Source organism: Cheilinus undulatus, linkage group 20 (genome assembly GCF_018320785.1).
Source record: "Cheilinus undulatus linkage group 20, ASM1832078v1, whole genome shotgun sequence".
Taxonomy (NCBI): Eukaryota; Metazoa; Chordata; class Actinopteri; order Labriformes; family Labridae; genus Cheilinus; species Cheilinus undulatus.
Genome location: NC_054884.1, coordinates 38,037,849 through 38,052,874, shown reverse-complemented (window position 1 = coordinate 38,052,874; position 15,026 = coordinate 38,037,849). Strand labels below are relative to the sequence as shown.

At 41.7% G+C, this 15,026-nt stretch overlaps 1 protein-coding gene across 3 annotated transcripts in view; it reads right to left on the bottom strand.

Moving 5' to 3' along the window:
* The window catches only part of aatkb (apoptosis-associated tyrosine kinase b), a 130,565-nt gene that overhangs the window by 21,364 nt on the left and 94,175 nt on the right, over positions 1–15,026 (bottom strand). The window lies entirely within an intron of this gene.

Below are 15,026 nucleotides of genomic sequence, written 5' to 3'. Positions count from 1 at the left end.
GAATAAAAACCTCAAAATGCACTGTTCCACATTATTATGCAGAACAGTTTTTTAAAAGATTTTATAGGTTGTAAAGAACTGAAAATGGTCATTTGTTGAATTTGCAGCCTTAGGAGGTCATATTTACTGAAATCAAAGCTATTTCAATCAAAAACATCTTAACAGGCTTTTTAAGGGAGAAAATTTTTTTTAAGGGACATGAAAAAAAAGGGAGATTTTTTTTTTTTTTTAACAGTTTGCGAAATCTCGCAAAAGTAGATTTAAATGACGTAGCAGTAACTGCTTCAGGGTCAAACCAACCAAAACAATGGAGGACAGCATCTGTGGGGGAGATTCACTGAATTTTACTTTGAAATTGGCCTAAAATTTAAAGAAATTCAATCCACGCTTAGTCACAGGCATGCTTTTCGTCTCAGAGAAAGGCATTGAAAGGCATTTTTGGGTGAAAGGGGACTCTTTTGTCGTAAAGCTTACTTGGATCTGGCTAACTGGTCGAGTTCATCAGTAACCAGTGTCATTCCTCCGGACAGCTGCACAGTACGGATGGGTGTGTGCCAAATGCAGAGAGCTAATATTACGTGTAAGTAAAGAAAACGTGCAAATGGGTTTGAAAGAGATGGATCCAGGATGGCATCCATTAAGACAAGCGAGCCGTTTAAGTAGACGGAACTACTTTGCAAAAGGAGCTCACTTCATCTGGCGCTTGGATTCATACGATAAACTGAAGCCCTATGGAATATATATCAGAGGGGGCATTGTTGGCTTTTTAAGGAAGGTCAAATGGCTTAATGCCTACACACTCATCTGTACCCGTGCAGCTGTCCGCAGGATTACAACTGGTTGCTGATGAATTCGACCAGGTCCACCAGATCCAAGTGTTACGACGAGAGTCCCCTTTCACCCAAAATGCCTTCAAATGCCTTTCTCTGAGACGAAAAGCATGCCTGAGACTAAGCATGGATTGAATTTCTTTAAATTTTAGGCCAATTTTGAAGTGAAATTCAGTGACTCTCCCCCACAGATGCTCGCCCTCTGTTGTTTTAGTTGGTTTGACTCGGAAGTAGTTACAGCTGTCATTTAAATCTACTTTTGCGAGATTTCCCAAACTGTTAAAAAAAAAAAAAAAAAGCTCTTTTTTTTTTTTTTTTTTCCTCCATGTCCCTTAAGGGGCTCCGTAGCTGTTGGGTAAAGATGCTCAAATCATAAAACCAAAGATTAAAGTAAAAGCAGTAACTGTCATCACTGGCTCATTCTGCATGCTGCTGTTCTGTTCTCCTTTGTTTTTTTTTCAATCCATTAAAAGTTTTTTATCTGTGGTTGATATCAACTCTAAATTAAAATTCAAGTTTAATTTCAAGATCAACTGTCATAATCTTCAATCTATAAATAGTTCTTTTTATCTTTCAAAATAAAAGCAGGTGTGTATTTAACAGGAAGTCAAATCTGAAGAAAATCTGAATAAAATGAGAGCTTAATCAGGATTAACTACTGAACTCCTGAGATTGTGGATACAAGTTTTGGTGACTGGACAGGCCTTCTTGCCTTAGTTAATGAGGTAAATTTTAAAGCAGCTGCAGTCACTCTCCTCACATCTTTCAGACACAAGCTCTTTAAAAACTTCATCATACCAGAGAGGGCAGATTATCTAACAACTCAATATATTTCCCAACCCTAGTCTGAGGTCATCAGTGTCTTTCAGCCAAAGACAGTGGTTTCTCTGAGCTCAGCAGATTTCAGAGAAAATCAAACACTGCTTTCTTGCTCCTCCTGGCAGACCAGTCAATGTTGAGAAATAAAAATGTCACATCAGAAAACCAAAGTGTAAACAGAAAGCAGAGGCTCTAAGCAAAGGTTGATTGGCCCATTCTTCACAGTTATGTCATAATCTTGGAGATATCAGCCTAAAGAGAGTCAACAATGAAAGTTTGATAGAAGGGTGATTCCCTGAGTTTATCAAACTTAAATTGGAAAAAAAATTGGTTTAAAAAACTTAGGACGCAAAGATAAGTTGATCTCTAATGCCACTCCAAGTATAAGGACTGCTCTGACCCAACATAATCACATTTTATCAATAGCAATAAGATTAAATTTCATTAACCATGTCTGGACAGCTGTTTCACCTGATAGAATCATTTAATTTATCTATAAATATCCGACATTAATTCTGAAATTGCATAAAGAAGTGACTGTAAGTCTTCAGTTAAAAGCCTTGACTCAATAAAAGAAAACAGCAGAAATGTAACAGCAGCGTGACGCACCACATGCAGGTTGTGTGAGGCCTCTGAAGCGTCCTTCCTGTTCGATCGATTGTTACTGAGTCTTTCTTAGAGGAAATATCCCAACATGCCAGCAGACGTTGCCCATATTTCCCGAGTAAACAAACCTTCCTCTTATTCTACACCGAGCCGACCCTGGCACCGGTCTGTCTGCCTGTCCTCCTGCCCCCATGATGCATCTCTGTCAGCATCCCCTGATGACCTGCGTCCTTCCTGCCTGCTGCACACGCCCGACAGACCGTCCCGTCCCGGCTCAGCCAAATGAAACGGGCCTGACGGCAGCATCCCTCCCCATCCATCCCTCTCTCTCCCCTTTGTGTCTCCCACGATGACACTTAAAGTCAGACAGGCACATCTTTGTGGTGCTGCCGTCCCCCCTCCAGACTAACGCACAGTCCTGTTACTGTGTGGAGGCCATATTGGACGCCCCTGTCTCCTTCTCCAGGCTAGTCATTCCTTACGCCCACTTACTCTCTCCGGCCTAAAGCAGAATAAGCACCATTGTCCCAGTGCGTAGGGCAGCATGGCACCAGTTAGGACCAGTTAGTACGCACACACTGGGGCTATTATCCTGCAGCTCCATGACATAAGAATGAACCCAGTCTTGGAGAAAACAGTGGTAGGCATCGGGTCACACCTACGCCACGTTAGCCTCAAATATCCATCATAATGATGGCGGAACGATGGCGGCTAGAGTACACAACTGGGAGGGAAAAACTTGATTCACAGACTGATCTCAATCCACGCTTTGCCACTTTTGTTTCCCTTTTATTTTGACCTTAAACATCCACTATAACAGACTGGAAATACCCAGAATCCCCTGCTACATTCTCATATCTCATCACAGCCAATGCACTAACTGAGTTTCCATCTGACAGCCTCTCCGTCTGTCTGCTTCCTCAGCCGTGCGCTTCTGAACATCGTCCTCTCTCAGGAATGTGTCTAGCTTAATCGCTATAGTAGCCAGGAAGTGTTTCGAGAATTGCACAGCAGCTGAAGCACTCAGAGTCTAATGGAATTCACATTACGCTCCTCAGATCCAGTTCATCTGAGTCCAGTCTCTGCTGAGGACAGAGCAGTCTGTAGATTAGGGTTCTCAATGCTGGGGTTGGGACCTCATTGGGGGTCGTGAGACACTGAGAGGGGGTCTCCAAAGTACACTGTTGCCACTTTACACCAATTTTGCCTAATTGTAACCCATTTAAATTACTTTTCCCCACCAATTTTAACAATTTGACACATTTTTGCAACTCAAAACCCATTTTTGTCAATTTTGCACCCTTTCCACCACTTTTTTCTGCCTGATTTTGCCACTTCTAAACCAAATCTTGCCACTGTCTGCCTAATGTTGGCTCTGTTGACACATTATTGCCACTATTAACCCTTTTACCACTTTTTAAGCCACATTTCACAGTTTGAAAAGGCCATTTTTACCAGTTTCTGACCATTTCTGCCTCAGCTAACCCTTTTTTTGCCAGTTTATATCAATTTTCATCCCATTTCACCAAATGTCCACCTTCTTTTACCACTTAAACGCCATTTCAGGCACTTTTGAAACCCCCTTATCACTTAATATGCCCATTGTTGCCACTTTAACCCATTTTTGCCATTTTTTGGTTGTTCTTTGCCACTTTTATCATATTTTTGGCATTTCTCCTTCCTGATTCTTTGCCTCTTAAGCCTAAAGGCCTGAACATACTGAAGCGTACTGTGAGCGGAGTGGACTCCAGAATCTCTGCAGTCATCAGAGCTTCCATAGTCGAGCGCACTGCCGTGTAGTAGTTTCCTGTGATATTTCTGTGAAATCCAACATTTCCCACAATCCTTGCGCGTTGTTTACATTTTTCTGTCATGGCATCCTACACCGATGAAGCCTGCTGGCTTTGCAAAGCAATGAAATTAAGAGATGGTGGTATGTATGGCCATTAAATGCAACAAGAGACGAGGAAGGGGAGTATGCCATGTTGGTGAAGGACATGCCAAGTACTGACGTGGAAAAACATTTTCAATACATCCAAATGACACGTGAAAACCTTGATGATCTACTTTGGCGCCTAGGAGCAAATTCAGCAGGTCGGTGTCACATTTAATGAGGGTTGATGTGAATAATACTGGGTCCCCGGTCTCTGGCACCTTTATTTTGGGGGTCACTGGCTGAAAAGGTTGAGAACCCCTACTGCAGATGATCATTGGACGTCCATGCTGATGTAAAGAATAAATGAGTATAGTGATGGTATACATGTACATTTTCCTCTAATGACAGCACAAATCGGCCTTAACTGCCTGTTTCCACTTCAGCGTGCCTGTTTACATGTCTCCTCTGAGTGGGTGTGAGCTCCATTAGTCTTTGCAATGCAGCCTGCAGCACAGACCAGCTGTATCAGGGCGGATCCTGCTTGGGGACCAGGCTTTGGACTGAGCCAAGCTCTTACAGTACTGATGTCTCATATGGGGAACTCCACCTATTCACATAATCCCTCAACAAGCTCAGTACACAGTGAGATGGGAACAAAGGCTGGAAGAAACCAGACTTTATCATAGCAGCTAAGAGCTTCAAATCCACCTCAGCTCTGAGGCATCAGGAGGGTCTACAACTCAAGCTGGACCCGCCCAGTGTTTGCTTAAAGGGGATAGGAGGTATTTCAAAAACAAGGCCCAAAGTCTGAGTGACTAATGGATGCACATTTTTGAATTACAGGCTGTAACAGCAAAAACATCAGCTATGAAGAATTAGTCCCTGACAGATCAGATTGTTAGGAGGCATATGCACATGAAACTGCACAAAATTCTGAGGTACATGTTGACACGCCTGTGCATCACATCAGCGACATGTTTATGAATAAATCAGAAATAAAAAAAGGGGAAATAACAGTCACTTTGTGTCTACTAAAACAAGATGCTTTAGAACATCAGATTAAATTCAGTTCTCTGAGCAACAGTGCATTTCATTCCCTGTTTCTTCTCCCTGACTTTGCTGATGAGGCTGTGGTCCTTGCAGAGACTAAAAGTCCTTGTGGAGGCTATTAACCTGCTAATGGAGAGGCTGAAATGTTAGGAATGTACGTCTCCTGAACCAAAACAAAGACCCAGGCATTTGGGGACACCTTGCTGCCATTGAATCTGTGTCTGTGGATGGTGAGAGCATGGAAGTTGTAGAGTGGGTCATCTATCTTGGCAGCTATCCTCTGACTGGAGGGCTTGGACTTGGACTCTTGAATGGGGTGATCGGTTCACTGGCACTCCTGGTGTCTGAGCATGCGGATGAAAGTCAGAGCTTTTAGGTCACTGGTTCTCCCGGTTTTATTATACTCTTATGATGCCTGGGAGCTGGCTGAAGGCCAGAGATGCCAGCTGGACTCCTTCATGATGACTTCTCTTTGGAGCATCTTTGGGTATCGTTGGTGAGACTGTGTGTTAATGCTGATGTGCACAGGAGAGTGAGTGTGCCCAAGTCCCTGGGAGGATACCTGGAAAGATGGGGCATGAGCCTGGAGGATGGCCATCAGGAGGCCAGAGCAGTACAGGACCAAGGCTGGCGCTACAAAGTGCCTAAACCTGACCTTAGTCCTTTGGTCCCACTATTTCACTGGCTGTTGTTTTAGAGAGATAAGCACTGTTGTCCTCAAAGCAGAACGGTTCCTGGTTTGAATTTCAGTCAGGGACTTCCTGTTTGGAGTTTGTATGTTTTTCTGGTGCATACGAGGGCTCTCTTCAGGTACTCCGGCTTCCCCCCACTGACCAAAGACATCCATGCATTTCTATACCCCTAATCCTGTTGGGGGTTGCTGGGGGCTGGAGCCTATCCCAGCTGTCATTGGGTGAGAGGCAGGGTACATCCTGGACTGTCAATCACTGGGCTGACACATAGACATTAAGGCATGCTCACACTCACACCTACGGGCAATTTAGAATCACCAGTTAACCTAATGAGCATGTTTTTTGGTGGTCGGGGGAAGCCAGAGCACCCGTAGAGAACTCCAAACAGGAAGGCCCTGACCAGGAAGTGAACCAGGGACCTTCTTGCTGTGAGGCAACAGCACAAGCCCCTGCACCGCCGTGCAGCCAAAAGACAATCTTGTTATTTTAATTGGTGACCCTAAATTGCCCGTAAGTGTGATTGCATGCATGCCAGTTTTCTCTTTAGGTTAGCCCTGTAAATGCCTGGAGACCAGTTCAATGGCAGCTGGGATCAGAAAAATCCAGAAAAATCATGGTCCATTATAAAGTTAAGCTGTGGTATTTTATATTTAACCTGAGTAAAAAGCACTCCTATCAAAGAAACAAATTTTAATTCATTTGTGTAGTAAGTAGGCCTCTTAAAAATGTAAAACAGAATTAAACTAGAAAAGCACTTGAGAGCGCAGACCTCCGCCATTAGCCCTATCTCCCAACAGTAAAGAATCCTTTAAAAAATTACTGGATCCGTCCCCATGTGCCCCCCACCACAGCATTCGCCGATCAGTCCCAAAATCTAATCAGTTCTGCCTTATGCCACTTCTGATATTTCCTGAAAATTTAATGAAAATCCGTCCACAACTTTTTGAGTTATGTTGCTAACAAACAAAAAAGGAAAAAACTAACAAACGAACAAACCCACCCGATCACATAACCTCCTTGGCGGAAGTAAATATGTTAAAAATAGCTAAAATTGGATAAAAATGGCAAAAAATGGTGGGAAGGGTGGTGAAATTAGATTTTCTCTGAGTAGAAATGGGTTAGAAATGCTAAAAATTAGATAGAAGTGGCAAAAAAATCACCAAAAAAATGGCAAAAATTGGTTAAAGTGGCATAAATGGGAATATTAAGTGATAAAAAGGGCTTCAAAAGTGGCTGAAATGGTGTTTAAGTGGCAAAGTAGGTGGATATTTGGTGGAATGGGATGAAAATTGGTATAAACTGGAAGAAAAGGGTTAGAAGAGGCAGAAATGGTCAGAAACGGGCAAAAATGGGCTTTTCAAATTGTGAAATATGGCTTAAAAAGTGGTAAAAGGGGTTAATAGTGGCAATAATATGTCAACAGAGCCAACAACAGGCATAGAGTTGCAAAATTCGGTTTAGAAGTGGCAAAAACAGGCAGAAAAAAGTGGTGGAAAGGGTGCAAAATTGCCAAAAAATGGGTTTTAAGTTGCAGAAATGTGTCAATTTGTCAAAATTGGTGGGAAAAAGTGATAAAAATGGGTTACAATTATGCAAAATTGGTGTAAAGTGGCAACAGTGTACTTCAAAAATATTCTTTGTTTTTTTTAAGGCATCTGGGGACCCCCTCTCAGTGTCTTGCGACCCCAAATGGGGTCCCGACCCCAACGTTGAGAACCCCTGGGGTAGTAGAGTGAGTTAGCCTAAAATGATAGTACTGACTCTTTTGATCAATACTGAAATCAAGAGTCTTAATCATGATCAATTTTGACTACACATGGATGTTTTTGCCTCTTAACTTTTATTTTAAAATCTTCTATGTTGCTACTTAAATGCTGACAGAGCTAAACTGGGACAAAAACTCTGCTATCGCATTTTGGCTCCCAGTGGCCCCTAAATATGCCTGCTATTAAAAAACTTTAATCGCATAAATGTTTGGTTTTATGCTCATATAGTTACAGATTTATTCCCATATATTTAGAATTTAAATCCCAGATTTTTACTCTTTTTACCTCTCTGGATTGTTCTTCATTCTCCTTCATTCTCTCTCTGTATACATGTAGCCTTTGGTTTATGATTTAATATCTCCGTAAAGCATTTCCAGCTGCGTGTGTTTGACCTGATGGTATATAAATAATTTCAACCTGAGCAGGAATAGAGCCAGTAGGCTGCAAATAGCAGATATAAAAGAGACAACTGGAGTAAGAAACATGGAAAGATAGTGCTTATAGCAGGGCACGGCTGAGTATGATAGCTCTGCAGCAGAACATCTATTTCTCCCTAAAACTGAAGTCTATTTCCTGTCATGATGTCAGTGGGTGAGGCGGTCCTGAAGGTGCAGTTATGAATCTGTGACCTCTGCTACAGCTGTAGCGCCACATGGTTCCTATCATCCGGAGAGGACAAATCATTTTCAGAGGACACATTAAGGTTCTCACTTATCTCCAGAGGTTTAAGGATCCAGATCATTTGGTTTCATGTGTCAAAACTCTGAGATATCTTATTCTAGACTCTGGTACCAGGCTAGAGAGAGAGAGGGGAAAAGTAAAAACAGGAAAATAAATATATGATGGTAGGTCAATGCCTGGGGCCCTGTGTGGCAAGGGGTCCCAAGATACAAGCCTTGTAGGTGTGCACCAAACATGAGGCATAAGTCTAACCCCACCTTGAATGATTAAGATGTGTATCTTAGATGTAAATGAGAGCCAAGAGTGAATAAAATAGCACTAGAATAGATTCTGGTTATCTAAAAGTCCCTGAGGAGGGCCTCTGGCCTCAACAGAAAGGCTAAAGCTCCTTAAAAAGCTCCAAAAGTGTCGTCATATCAAGCTAAGGATAGCTAGGGATCCCTCTGGACTTGCTGACACAATGAACTGGTGGATTATTGTGAGGTAAAATGGCATGCAATAAATAAAAATGTCTGATTTGTGTCAGAAGAACGGATGTTTCACCACATATTTTAAGTTCCACTTGTCTAGAGACGTTACATTTTAGGATGCTCTAAGTTTGAGTCATGATGCTCTTCTTAGAGCTGACTGGGCTATTTAGATATTCATATTTCTGATTTGGGCATGTCCTGTTCTTCTCTGGCTTTGTTTCCTGAATAAAAGATGCTTCTAAATAACTTATTCACCTGCTTTGATTGCTTTGAGCTAAACGGAGAGGGGCCTCGCATTAGTCTCTGCCTGGGGCCTTCAGACTACTGAAACTGCCTCTGGTTGTGGATAATGTTCATGATAATGGACAATGGAGTTCACACATCAGTGCAACTTTATCAATGTTATCAGCCAATCAGAGGCAGAGTAGGGCTGGTCTTGGCAGAACTGGAAGTGTGGGATCAAGCGGTGTCATATTAGCGTGCTATGCATGGCTGAAACAGATTTAAGAAGACTGTGAAGATTGTTGGCAAATGATTGACGGCAAATTCAGGCTGAGTGCCACATCGAAGCGTCTTTCTGACAAGTTTCACTTCAATAAATGTCCCTCCAAGTGACTTAATTCAACATATAACTGAGCTGGAAAAACAGAATAAAAGCATTATGTGCAAAGAGGTGAGTTCCTCCACAGCAATGCCAATGCAATGCTTTTACTTTGAAAGCTCTGACTTGTTAACATAGACGAAAAAAATAAAAGTCAAGCCAAAATGCAGATATAGCTGGCCAATCAGACCGACAAGACAAAAGGATGTAGCAGGAGATGTGCAAAAACGTTTTCTTTGCTTAGAGAGGCTTTCTGTGTGGTTTTTTGCTCTTGTTTTGATAAAGAAATGTGGTTCATTTCTGACAAACATGCTGTTGTGCTACATCAGAGCTAACCGCCACACTGAAGGCAGCCTTAGCTGACGGCTCACAGTATAACCAAACCCAGCCTGAAGCTACCGCCTAGCTCATGATGCTGATTGGTCCGTACTGTTTTTGGTTTGGCCTGGCAACAGTTCGGAAAATCCATCCGCTTTCAAGATTTTGGTGACAGAGCTGCTGTCTGAACACGCACTCCAAAGCTGATTCAGACTGGTCCCATGAGACGTGTGACTTGGCCACACAGCTTGATATTCATTTTGGTTAGCATGTTAACAAGTCAGGGCTTTCAGACCGCCTGTGTAAGCGCCACATGTTACCTGACTTATATGCACATCTTATGCTTGGAGAATCTAAAGAATAAAGGGCTCGCCTATTTTTTCCACAAGCCATGCGTGTATCTCGGCCAAAACAGACTGGGAAGTCAATCAATCAATCAATTAATAAATCAATCTTTGTTTATATAGCACCAATTATAACCAATGTTATCTTAAGACACTTTACAAGGAGGGAAGGTCTAGGCCATGCCCTCTGTTGTGGCCTGTTATAATAGACCAGTGTTAATCATTAACATTAGAATAAAGACTATACCCTATAATAACAAAGACGAGCGTTGATATATTATTAATAAATCTGGCAGTAAGGTAGTACTGCTCTTGGATTCATTAAACCTGTTAAAGTAATGTTTACAGAAGTTAGAATGACGTTAACGTTTAAGTATCCTTTGAGCCATTTCGGCACACCTTGTGATTCAATGTCAACGTCATTTTAAGAGATTTTAGGCCTGGAATGACATTTGGCCATTTGGTGGATTTAATGACATTTGAAAATTTTCTTTCAAGTTGTACCCAATGCCTCTAATGCCTTATGTACAAAAATAGTTACACATTTACCCTTAAAGTCAAAATTGACACCATTTACTTCCATTATAATGTGATATTTTCATCCTTGAGCCATGGGAACATAAAACAATGCTCTCCAATATTTTATTGTATTTCTTTTAAGTGTTTTTGTTGAAGATGAAATTTTTACAATTTTCCACCAGATGGCGCCATTTTTTATATTGTGACAGATGGGAGAAAAACAGCTCAATTTTAGAATACTGTTTTATCTCATTTAAACCCCCACAGTGTGTCATATTTGCCTTGTTTTAGCATTTGTGTACGTCCACATCAGTAGAATATATCGCAATGTGTTTTTGATGACTCTGACGACAAGCTGAAATGTGTTTGTCAGATTAAGTTGTTCTCTGACTTAGCTGAAACTTCGATCTCACATCAGTCAAAAATGTAACAGGAAAGCCCGTTACACACCGCCGCGTGGTAACTACCCTGAAAACCGCCTCCCTGCCAGAGGAGTCCCCTGAAATGCCGAGCGTTTTTTAAAGTGGCTGAGGCCGCAATGACGTAGAGGTGCTTTGGTGAACGTCACAACAGAGCCCGCCCACAAGTCCATCATAACCCCCCCCCCCAAAAACAGGTAGAGTACCTCACAATCGCAATGGCTGGTTCCACAATTTATTTCTGGTTGTGTTTGTATGACGGTAGAGCTGCGTTGTAGAGCTCAGGATATTCTGACACCAACATTATGAACTCCTCCATTGTTTGCTTTGACCCTTGAAGCCTGCTATTTCCGGGTTCTCTCCCTCCTTTAGTGTGATTGGCTGCTGCCAGGCGGCTGCCGCCAGTAAGTTCACTGAACTCCCAGCGGCAGGGCAAAATCTGTGTGCATTCACGTGAGTGGCAACCGCTTCTGGGTCCTACCGCCGCGGTTTAAGCAGCTTCCCGTCTGCCGCCTGTCCCTCATTAAAATGACTGGAGGCGGTGAGTTGCCACATGGCGGTGTGTAAACGGCTGAAGGATTGAAAGTACAGTTTACCGGGGTGCAGGTGGCAGAATGGATAAGGCGCGCGACCCATGTACGCGGGCGGCCCGGGTTTGAATCCAGCCTGAGGCCCCTCACTGCATTTCCCTCCCCGCTCTCCTCCCTGTTTCTGACTCTATCCACTATCCTCTCCTTTATCAAATAAAGGCACAAAATGCCCAAAATAAACCTTAAAAACAAAAGAAAAAAAAGTACAGTTCACCTTCAAGTCTGTGCCTTTCAAAGTAAAAGCCCAGTTTTGCATTTCTGTGGAGAAGCTCCACTCATTATACAGAATGCTTTTACTCTGAAAATGTTCTCGCTTCTGCCTACTTATGGAGGTTTGTTGAGGTAAAACTTATGAAGAAAGACAGGGTTGTGACAGCAGGGAGAAGCAGCCAACACTCAATATGCACAAGCTTGATGTAAGGGCCGGGACGGTGCAAGACATGCATGCAGCAAACACGCACCCAGTCTGAAACGGCTGTTAGGGCTATCATCAATGAATGACAGTATCTGCAATCAGTGTGCACGTTTATTACAGCCCCCAGTCATCCTCTATAAAAAGCTGGCATTTAAACATTCTTGTGATATTACCGTAAAGTTTTCATTTGTCTTCTCCGCATCTTAATAACCTTGAGAGCTAGTAAGGCCGTGATAATCTGTGTGATTTAGGTGATCCTGCTCCTAATTCATGCCTAGCTTCAGTTAATCTGTTTGAATGCAAAACAGCAGAAAGTTCTCTCTGAGCTTTGTTTCAGGCTGAATCCTGAGTTAAGTGCGTGGGTGTGATCCATTAAGTCTAACTACACCCCAGTGTCATGGGTTTATCAGGCAGCATCAGCCCATTAGCCCACAACAAGCTCCTTTGTCACATATCAGCGGAGGGAGAGAAAGAAAGCGACAGAGAGACAGAGGAATATTCTCACTGGGGTTTTGTGCTCTCGCATGCCTCGCATTCCTATGAGCAGCGGTGTAGGCTGGCCGCCTGGACTTGATTATGCAACAGGCAGATGTTTGAGAGCCACGGAGCACAGAGTTCATTCTGTGGGGACCTGCCGAGAGGGATTGTGGGATAGGTGGAGGCCCGGCTGACCGAGGCCAGCATCGGGGCGGCGCTCACTCCGGGGACAAACTTTGAGTAACGCCAGCTCTCCTGGCTTTAACATCACTCTCACACCCTTGAAGCGTTCTCGCATGTGTAAGGCGCTGGCTCTTTTACAAAGCTTTTGCAAGGTTTGCATCAGTTTGCAGCGAATGACTGAAGGCATGAATGGCAAAGTACTGACAAAGCGTCAGAAATGATATCATGATGGGATGTTCTTTGACTAGCCTCTCATCTTAGTCCTTATCCCTTTCAACAGCAGGGAGAGCGTGCAAATCTTTTTAAACGGAGCGAGGGGATTTCAAAGATTATGACTGAAAAAAAGTAGAAATTAAGTGGCAGAAAAGTTTAACCTTTTAGGCACTCAAAAATCACTTTAAATTTCCATGAAGGGTTCTTTAGAAAGCCCAGAATCCATTTTTCTGTCTGTATAATTGCAGATATGGATATATTGTTTATTAGCTGAGTCTGTCGTCTCATTTTTACTCAAACTTCAGTCAGATTTTCTCTGTTTGGAAACTTTGGACTCTTAACCTTTCAGTTTGTTTCCAGTGGGTGGTTATGGCAAACATTGGCAGGTACATGCTGAAAGTTGTTTGCATGCAGGTCATCCTAAAATGTGTTACTGTAGTAAAACAAGGAATATCATTCAGCCAGGAAAGCTCTCGTCATACATTTTACCATTTTATTGCAAAGTGGATCTACAGTTTTACTTGGCTGCTCTGCTCAAAAGATACTCTCTGGGTTAGCCAAGCAGAGAGGACACAGCTAGAAACCCCCATATGGATGTATACATTAATGACAATGCATACTGAATACAATAAAATTTCTTCAAAAGCAATGAATCCATTGTAGCGTAGATCGACATGAGGGTGCAACAGGCTCTGTGCTATAAAGGAGGAGGCTGGGGTGGAGGAGGTTAAGCAGCAGCACGGTGCATCAACATTAATATGAGAAATACGTCATATTTAAATACATCACTGTGCTGAGAGGAAGAGCTGTGATTGGCTGTGGGAGCTGAGAGGCAATAATTGGGATCAGCAGGCCATCAGCTGATCACAGCTGGGCATATGACTACTGTGTCCTGCATTTTTGCTTGAATGTGTCACTACTTTTAGGACTCAAAAGTATCTTAAGAATGTTCTTTTTTTTTCTCTTTTCCCCACAATTCGAGTACAGCCACAAAAGATGACAAACTTCAGGATTTTGCACTTCTCCATGCTGACATCACTTCTTGGCCCATCTGGAGCGCTTCATTCTGACCTGACGTCATCTGAAAACAACTTTTATGATAATTGGACCCATTTTTGTGTTTAATTCCCCCTTTCCAACCAAAGTCTGCAGAGGCCCAGTTATCTGATGGTTCTTGAAATGATCTCAACAGTTTTCCCTGTAGTGTGTGATTTAAGCTTGCCTGCTCTGCTTGAAAAATCAGAGCTGCTTTGATTTGAAATCATGAATAAAAATCAGTATTTACAGACAGAAATGCTTTTAGCCAGGAGAAATCTAAGGAGTATTTCTGCAACTTAAAAAAGGAAAAAAAAGGGTAAATCTTAAATCAAAATCATGAGAAAGTCTTATTTATAAAATCTGAATCTGATTTATGAGAAAAAAAGTCAAAATTCTGAAATCATCACAAGTCAAATTTATGACATGTAATGCCAAAATTATGACTTTTTTTCACACATTTATTTCCAAGTGTCACAATTTCAATTATTTTATTTCACAGTTTTGGTTTACAGTCAAATAATGTTGACTTTTTAGAAATTTTGATTCAATATTTCATCATTTGGCCAAGTCGCTATTTTTATTTATAATCTCCAAATTTTGGGTTTTGTCTCATACATATGACTTTTAATCTCATAATTTCATTTTTTCATCTCTCTATTTCTATATATAATCTCATAATTTGGGGTTTTTATTCATACATATGACTTAGACTTTTTTCTCATTGTTTTGAATTTTAATCTTATAATTTAGATTTTTTTTCTCTAATTTTTTTAATAAACTCATTATTTTGGATTTTTACTCATACTTTTGACTTGTATTCTTTTAATTTCCATTTTACCCCTCACAATTATGATTCAATATTTCATAATTTAACCTTTTAAAGGTGCAGTGTGTAATATTTAGCCTAGTAGCATTTAGCTGAACAAACTTGGTAAAATAAAGCAAAACATTTCTAAGATGGTCTATCTAAATAAGTGTTTAGTCATCTAAATTCAAAAATAGCTATTTGGAAAAAAAAACAACTCAGAATAAACCTTTAATTTATACATAGGGAGGGTCCCCTCCATGGATGCCGCCCATCTTGGATTTTTACATGTTTCCATGGTAACATAGAACCCA